This window comes from Triticum dicoccoides, chromosome 1A, assembly GCF_002162155.2.
Source record: "Triticum dicoccoides isolate Atlit2015 ecotype Zavitan chromosome 1A, WEW_v2.0, whole genome shotgun sequence".
Taxonomy (NCBI): domain Eukaryota; kingdom Viridiplantae; phylum Streptophyta; class Magnoliopsida; order Poales; family Poaceae; genus Triticum; species Triticum dicoccoides.
Genome location: NC_041380.1, coordinates 96,221,474 through 96,230,636, shown reverse-complemented (window position 1 = coordinate 96,230,636; position 9,163 = coordinate 96,221,474). Strand labels below are relative to the sequence as shown.

Here is a 9,163-nt window from a genome sequence, read left to right as displayed (position 1 = left end):
CCTATATTTTCATCAAGAATTGGGGGGGCCAACATACCATGCCTCACCAAATATTGCCCCGATGCAAGCAATACCAATCAGATGATAGGTCTAGATACGTCAACCATATGCTTGATGAGGAAACTGTGAACCTTCCTTCTTTTTTTCCGGATGAGCATGTTCATCCTTCTGGACAATTAGACATGGCATATCTCTTTGTATAATCCATATTTACACGTCATTTAAGACTATATTTGTTTTGTACTCATGTTAATTCATATGAGATTAAGTTTATGACAATGTGCATTGCCCCCTGACATGTATATGCTTCTAGATGCATGTAGCGACCTGACCCGAATGGGTCAAGTCTCTATGCTTAAGTGTCATCACTGGATCGGTATGCTGACACACACAATACTCGAGGATTTATAACAGAGGTAAATCACATGTAAAAGTAACGTAAATACTATTACCTCAAATCCAAAATAGCGGAAGTAACAAGGTTGTGGATTCCCATCAACACCAACGGCAAAGTTGAGTGTAGAAATCGTAACCCTAACGTATCACTTACTCGTCGTAAGATAATCCTGCAACATGAGACGTTGCAGCCACAAAGGGTCAGTACATTGAATGTACTGGCAAATTCACACCATAGAGAATGATGAATAAAGACTATCACTACATGCATATTTGGCTGGTGGAAAAGCTCTATGGTTATAAGGTTTTTGCGTAAAGCCAATTTTTCCCTACTGCAAAGGAATAAATTTTATTTAACTATCATGGTGGTTGTTGAACATTGAGAATGGTTGACAGCATTCTCATTCCCAATTAAGTAACATCATTAAACCCAATAATATTCATTTAAAGTAACGTGATGAGATCAACAGGATAATCCAAGAACTAGATACTCAAGATGTCCATAATCGGGGACACGGCTAATCATGATTAGTTTGTTACACTCGGCAGAGGTTTGTGCACTTTTCCCCACAAGACTCCATTGCCTCCGTTGGATTTCTCGCACTACATGGTGTTTGAGAAACGGATGACCGAGACACAGTCTTTCAGAAGCGCTAGCACCTTACGATGGATAGACCAGTACACCTACTTTCCCCTACATCTGCTAGTCTACCCTGTAAGAGTTCGCACGACTTAATCAACTATGCCAGAGCCCATAATGGCTTGTGGGTGCACACGGAAGTTTCTAGTTTGAAAAATCTCATGATCCCTTTGAGCCTGGGTGGCGGTCCAAAAGAAAACAGGCAAGTCCTGGATTACCCAGGTGCCTAGACAGGCAATCCTAGAATAACCAGGTGCCTCAATCCACCCAGATGTGTGTTTAAGTTGCCACCTTAAGTAAACCATTAATTAACAATCTCACATATGTCATGGATACTCTCAAAACCCAATCCACGTCTACGAGCATAGCATGGCCATGTAAGCATAACGTAAAAGTAACTCCCAAGGTTTGAATGCAGGGCAATAGGTTCCTACCTCATCAACTACTTCCCAATACCCCCAATTTAATTAGATCCTAATCATGCAATGTTTGAGGTTTGATCTAATGCAACAAAAACTGGGTATGAAAGAGGTATGATCAAGGTGTGAACTTGTCTGCAATGTTGATGAAGATGATTCGCACTCAAAACTATTGATAGATCTACTCGTCACACTCCGGTCAATCTATCGTAAGCAAACAATAGTAACGACACATAAGCAATCACTCAAAAGATCAGAAAGAATGAAGAAGACGATTTGGAAACATCAAAACCAAGCAAATAGATCTTGCAACATAAAAAAATTTCTAACAGTACCAAAATTATGTGAATTTGGCCTTATTAGAAGGTTTAGGTCAAGAGCTTCGATTTGCAAAAAGAATCAACTCAAACGGAGCTACGAAACTCAAGTTATGATCAAACGAAGTTTGAATTCAAATCTGATCTAATTTAAATTTTAAACTTTTCAAAAACATGTTTAAGTTGTTTATCCGGATAGAGGGGATCATAACGAAGATGTGGGCGTTGGTTTCGTTGAATTTGGACTAACGAGTAAAAAGTTATAGTCGTTTGAAACCGAGGGACTAATCTGTAAGAAAAACTATCACAAATAGGTCCCTAGCCGAAAATAACAGAAAAAGAAGAAACTAAAGGGCGAACGTTCGTTTTCTATACCTAACCAGCGAACGTTCTCTAAATAATAAACCTAACAAAAACCGGTTTTAAAAGAAAACCAGAGAAAACCTAAATATAAAATAAACCGGACCGGGGCGGTTTTTACCGGTTCGGGGCGGTTCGGGGCGGAAAACCAGCGGCGGCGGTGTTCTCCGGCGAGCGAGGCGAGGCAGCTCCGGCGAGCGCGGCGAGGCAGCAAGGGCGGAGGCTACGCGGGTAGCGGCGGTGCGGCGCGGCAAGGCGGCGAGGCGCAGCTGCGGCGTCGCGGCAGAGGCGGCAAAGCAGCAGCAGCTAGCGGCGGCGGCGGCGATGTGCTTCGGCGGCGCGGGCAGCCAGCAGCGGCGGGAGGCGGCGGTTGCGGGGAGAGGAGAGAGAGAGGAGGCCCGGGGCTCCGGATTTTATAGGAGGGAGGAGAGAGGCGGCGAGGGGAGTCCGGGCACGGTAGAACGTCGAGGCGGCGGCGGTCGCGGCGTCGCTCGGGACTCCGTCCCGAGCTGGAGGGCGAGGCGGACGGGGAGCTGGGCTGGGCCGCGGCCTGGCAGGAGCTGGGCCGGCCCAGTCGGCGAGGGAAGTTCTTTTCTTTACATTATTTTCCAGACAAATAAAATAATAAAAGCAAAATAATTAAAAATATTATATAGGCATATAATATATCAAAATTTTCAGAAAAAGATTTTCTGCAACATGAACATTTTTGTAACTTCAAATAAAATCCACACAAATTCAGATAATTCAAATAGTGCTGCTGGTCTAATAGAATCCAACAGAAAACATTTTAAAAATACCAAAATGATTTCAAATAAATTTTTCTCCAATTTTCTAATGTAGGGAATCATGTTACCCTATTTTCCATGTATTTTGATTTTGGAGAAAAATAATTTGAATAAAACTCAAATAAATCCAAATTGAAAATAAATTCAAAAGAACTTTGAATTTAAATCTTTGAACTCCCAACTCATATTTCATATAATTTGAAGAAGTCATTTTATCTTCTCTCGTGAAAATCATTGAGTTGCATAAAGTTTCAGAATTGAAAATATTTTCAAATGAAATTCAAATATTTTCAACAACCCTTGTCATTTAATTTAAATGGAAGAAGTCATATCATCTTCTCTCGAGAGTTTTGTATTTGAAAAGAATTTGAATTCATGGAGATCAAAATGCAAAATGAAAGTTTGAGAAAGTCCTTTTATTCCCTCTCATTTAACTTTCAAAAAGTTTCGAATTCACTCACTTTCAGACAATCAATCAAACAATCAGTCAAATCCATCTATTTATTATAACATTCCAAAATTTAGAATTTTGGGATGTTACAATGCATTTATTTAACCAAAGGAGTGGTGCATTTTCTGATACATTTTTTCATCAAAACAAAGGAAGAAAAAAAGATACCGGACATATGTATTTGTGGCATTCACAATTTTGAAGAACAGCCAGCAGCTTCTCAGGAATAATGAGAATGGCCTTTGTAGAGAAACATGCTTAGGTACATTACAAAGTAGATTATCTGAACTATAGCTTTTCTGAAACAAAGAGAATGACCATCCTTGACTTTGTACAAAAACATGCTAGGTTCATTTGCAATATTTTTGACTACTACTATCGGATTATCTTCTCTATACACGTGAATTTTCACGTGCACACTTACTAATAGACAACTAAGTGAATGCGGCTGAGTGGTTATTGGCTACAGTAGTCATCGTGTGTGTGATGATACTTTTTCTTGTTGCGTTTGCCGTTCGAATAGCAGACTATTGGGCCACTGAGTTCACAATTAAGCTGCAATCTCATATGAATTCATCGTTGGTACTCCCTCTGTTCACTTTTATAAGATCTTGAAGACATTTCAGACAATGTACAAAATAGCCCATTTGAAGTTGTCTGAAATGACTTACAAAAGTGAATGGAGGGAGTACGTCTCTTTCATAATCAGATGATTTCCTTCTTCTCAATCTATGTTACATTGTTTTATGGGAAGAAATATGTGTTTTCTTGCATAACACTCTGTATAGGGATTGCCTGCATTATGTAATCATGAGAAACATATCATGATTTGTATTATGAAATATTTTATGAGCATACAAGAGAAAAAATAGCTTTTTTCTCTTTGGTATACACACCTCAGCTTTAATATAGGTCTTATGACAATCTAGGGGTATTACCTGCTTGACCAGAACATTGAGACCGGCACCCTCGCGCCAAGGCGTGGCCCCGATCTAGTTGATAAACAAGGAAATGAAACCTAAACCCGTTAGATGATTACACATGTGGTGTCGTAACAGAACCACCTCCCCCTGATATCGATTTAAGGCGGTGTTGCAATAAAGCAAACTTCAGAGAAAGGTACAATAAAGAGAAAGGTACCGCGCATATACTTGTCTAGGCTTCCATCACATCCATGCTCAAAGCAGAGCAAGCTTGCTGGTATTTTAGCAAAAATAAAACTCTAACGACTTCTTTGCAGGTATACCGCTTCCCAACTTAGTTCAGGACAGTAACCTACAAAGTGCACCAGGTTATGGTGCTTGATCCTCATATAAGGTACTTGACCTAGTTCCGGAACTTCTCCTCTCCCAGCTTATGCAAGCCAAAGAGCTTCACAGCAACAATTTTCCCACTCGGAACTGAACCGAGAACTCTCCGCGATTCAAGTCAAATACCTGTTCATAAGTCATAACACACATCAAAGCAATATCTATCAGACCTGAGAGCCAGCTTAGAGACGCAGTACCACGGAAGAACGTAACACGAACCTGGATTAGCTGAGGCCTGAAGGCCCCTCTGGCCTTGTACTGAAGAGGATACTTTTGCTCCCAGATCCAGAAAGGTGGGTGGAGCTTGGTAAACGCCTAGTGTCTAGGGAGCAGCGATCTTGTCCCTCCAATAAACAAACATCGCATCCTGCCGGATCGCCTTTGAAGCAACGAGCTTCAGACGTGGGAACTGATCATTGACCAAGTAGAAGCACATGGGCAAAGCCTGTTTCTTTTTTTCTTTTCTTTTTTGTTCCTCCAGCTTCTACATTTTATTGGTAAAAAATTATTTAGACGTAAATATGAAGTGACCTTGTATACACTGAGGCCTCCTTTGATTCATAGGGTAGAAAAATCATAGGAATAGAAAAGTCATAGAAAATGAGATGATTATGAATAGGAAAGAACAATGCCCTTTGATTCACACCATAGGATTTTTTTTTCATTGAGTCTAAGCTAATGTTTATTTTCCTACGAAATGTGGAGGATAGAAAGGAGAACTGAGATGGAGGGAGTATCAACTATACTTAATTCCTGGTTCTAAGAATATATTTAATTGCTACCAAAAACTACATATAATTCCAAAGTAAGGTAGAACCAAATACTGACTAAGTAACTATAGATTACTGTCAAACAATCAAGGAATAATTAACAAATCTATTAAAATCAATCAGCTTGTCTGTACAATAAAGTAGAAGACAATCTTGAACAAGGGAGCAGTCGGTGACATGCGAATGGCTTCTTGGGGCAATCAGGTTCACGACGTCCGAGTTAGCAGGTCCACTTGCACTAAATTGCAAGCAATCAGCAATACTCTGATCATGATACCACACCAGATCAGTTATAGCATTGTCATAGTAGGAGATCAGCAATACTTGTATTTGCATGTGCAATGATACTAACATGTACTTTGACAACACTAAATATGGTTTTATATCGGCATCATGAGATTCTATTCCTCGTAGCACAACACTTAGCAGGTCCACCATCTTAAATATCAAATGGTAGAATAATACTTAGTACTAAATATTATACATTTCTTGGGCAGGATGTCAAGGAAGATTAGGTGTTACAACTACCAAAAATACAGATAATCTTCCAAGCATGACTTGGTAATAACAAAGTCAGGAAGAGTTCACAAGTTAGCTACTAGAAATCTTTTTTATTTAAGCTCTGGTCCAAAGGTACACCTTGCTGGTGCAGCTTGAACAGGCAAGATAGCCAACTTTATATGGGTGTGCAGAAAACCGGTTTGGAATGGATGTCATGTGTTCACTCCTAAGATATGAGCTGTTCTGAACAGAGAGGCCACTGTCATTGACATCAACTGAGATAATGTCTATTCCCTTGCTCATGTTTCCAACATATAGGTCGGTGTCGTTCCAGCCCCAGATTACCCTGCAACCATTCAATCTTGTTCGATCAATTACATTAACAAATACAGTAGTATTCATTTAAGATCACAAGAAGAGGTGAGACGAGCTGTCATACTTGAATGTAGAAGGCCAAATGCCTGTCTGGTTATTATACTCCACACTATGCGACTTTTCAAAGTCATCCACGCAAAATACTCGGACAGTACCACAAATGCTGGAGCTGGAGCTGCATACAATGAGAATAACGTCATTTGAAAGGAAATAATCCAGAAAAACAGATTTATCATCCAGATGTCAGTGCAGAATATTTTAATTCTGAAACTAGGCACTACTAATGCGAGATGAAAATACCCACGCAATGTTGCCAGAATATTGGATGAAAAGTCACAGCATAACAAAAACTATTTAAAATGATATCGAGTTATGTTGATATGCCAATCAAAAATCTCTACTATTAAAAGAGAATCGAACGTCGTCACGGTTCGACCTTCTCATACTACTCCCCCGCCTCGCTGGAAAAAAATCACAGGAAATAGAACCCCACGTTCCACGGTAGCCCGCACGTTCTCCACCTTCTACCCGACCTGTCCATCTCATCTCCGGATCTCTTTGGCACAAACCCGAACGACCCGGCTCTCTCCTCTCCTCGCGACCGCGCGGCACCCTCCCTCTCTAGGTTGGCCATAGCCCGAGCCCCAAGGCGACGACCGTCCGAGCCACTCTACCGTCATGGATTGAAGGAGGCAGCGGCGGGGGGCAGTGCGGATCCCATCTTACCCTCCACCATCACGTATGGAAGGAGGCCATGGCAACGAGTTGTGCGAAGCCAATCCTCCGCCTGGCAGTTATGTGCGGCTCCCTCCGCCGGAGCTTCTCTGCACATGTACGTTGTCTCGTCGGTCTCTTCATCCCTTTGGTCGGCACGCACCGGCGCTGCTGACCCATGGTTGACCAGCAGCGGAGGCGTGTGTCAGGAGTCTCCAGCCGCTGCATGCTACATTATCAAGTTTGATCTTCTGTTAAATCTTGATCCCTTCAGTTTCCGTTTGGAACATTCCATTCTTGTTAGTGATCATCAGGGATCCCATCAGCCCTCATATCTGGACAGATATATGGGATTTTTCATCCGTGTGTGGTTCAATTGGCATATTATTAGGCATCTGATAAAATTGCCTAAAGGTGACCGCCGAATACCATCCCCTCACCGATCAGGCCTAGAAGATGGTGAAACTCTCACAAGGTGAACACCATGGGGTAAAGCTCGCTTATAATTTAGTGGCGGCGTGGTGTCATCATGGTCGGAGGAGGCAACTCATATGGGGATGCCAAGGAGATCAATCAGAATTTTGTCGCTGTTGTTGCACCAAAATATCTTTACAACTGCTATTTTTTAAAATATCCCAAATACAGATTATTTTGTCAATGCAACAACATGATCAATCTCAATCTGGGGCAATGCATTACTCATGGTATACTTAATAATTAAGTGGAGTTCCAAAAGCGACGGTGATGGTTGTGCCACCACCAACAGCAGAGAAGAAAGAGGCGTGGCAGTGGTGGTGCAGAAAGAGCTATAGAGAAGTGGGAGGAAACTAAGTAGTGGCAGTGGTGTAAGGACTAAGGAAGAAGGGGAGAGCATGGAGAGCAAGATGAGGTTCTGGGGAAATGTGACAAGGTAGTTGCTCCCTAAGCCTATCGGCATGACCCAATTCACTCCAATTTTTTCCAGGTTCAGTTTTGTTAGCATTGGTATTCACATTCTACTGTTTAGAGAAAAATATATTCATTATTACAGGGTGGAAGTTATCTGTACTTTTGTTTTGTGCATTTTTACAGCTATACCTTAGTGGAAGTGAGCCAGGCCCTTGAAAAAAACTCACGGTAGTCACTTCGTTCAGTAATATTTTTGCATGTATAGCATGTAGGTTTCATTCACATCTAGCAAAAGACTCTCCAGACAACGGAGGTTTGCTTTGTAGACTTTATTTTCTAATACAGTCAAACTTCAGCATATATGTACTTTTTTTGATAATCAACACACACATTCAATCGAACATACTACCCGCAGAAAAGTAGTCAGGCAAACATGCTTGCATTTCCTTAGATGGTATATAGGTCCGAATTAATGATTGTAGGTGTTGACATACTATGTACAATGTAAGAGAACAACATGGATGATATATTATTAGAGAAAAAAATGAAAGAATTAGGGTGGACGTTAATTTGCTGGAAGTTAGTACTCCACTACAATGCTTCTGATAGCTTTATAGTTCTATATATGATGCAAACCTATGTGTTCAGGAGCCGTTTTTGCTACGGAACTCTGAAGCATGTGGTTGAAGTAAACACTGGACGGAGAAAGACTTCGCATATTCAGCAGCAGACTCAAAGCTGCTGGTGCGAAAACAGAATTTGCACCGTACAACAGGCAAAGCCTCACTACAGAGTTCCGCCTAGGGATATGCTTTTTGCAAAGGTAATTGAGATTTTTTGAATGATGATAATAAAGATTTATACTTTTAATACATGTTCCAGGCAAAAATCACATATTTGACCTGAGGTCCAAATCAAATCACAAACTGACCTCGTTCCGAAAAAGTTTCACTCTGCTGACCCTTTCGTGTGGCGCCCGACAGCTGGGCGCCACACACTACTATGCAGCGCCTCTCTCTTGGGCGTCGCACGTCGTGCCAGCGTGGCAGCCCTGGTCCAGTTGCGGCCCCACAGACAGCACTGCAGCGTCTCAGACTTAGGCGCCACACTTGTAATGTGCAGCGCCTAGCTCTTGGGCGCTGCACAGTGAGTTAAAGCGCATCGGCCCAGCCCGGCCAGGCAATTCTTCCCCCTCTCCGCTCTCTGGACAGAGAGCAGCGGCGGCGCCCCCATC

General features: G+C 41.8%; 1 pseudogene; it reads right to left on the bottom strand.

Moving 5' to 3' along the window:
* Positions 1-6,066: 6,066 nt before the first annotated feature.
* LOC119365098 overlaps positions 6,067-9,163 on the bottom strand; it is a 17,269-nt pseudogene continuing 14,172 nt past the window's right edge.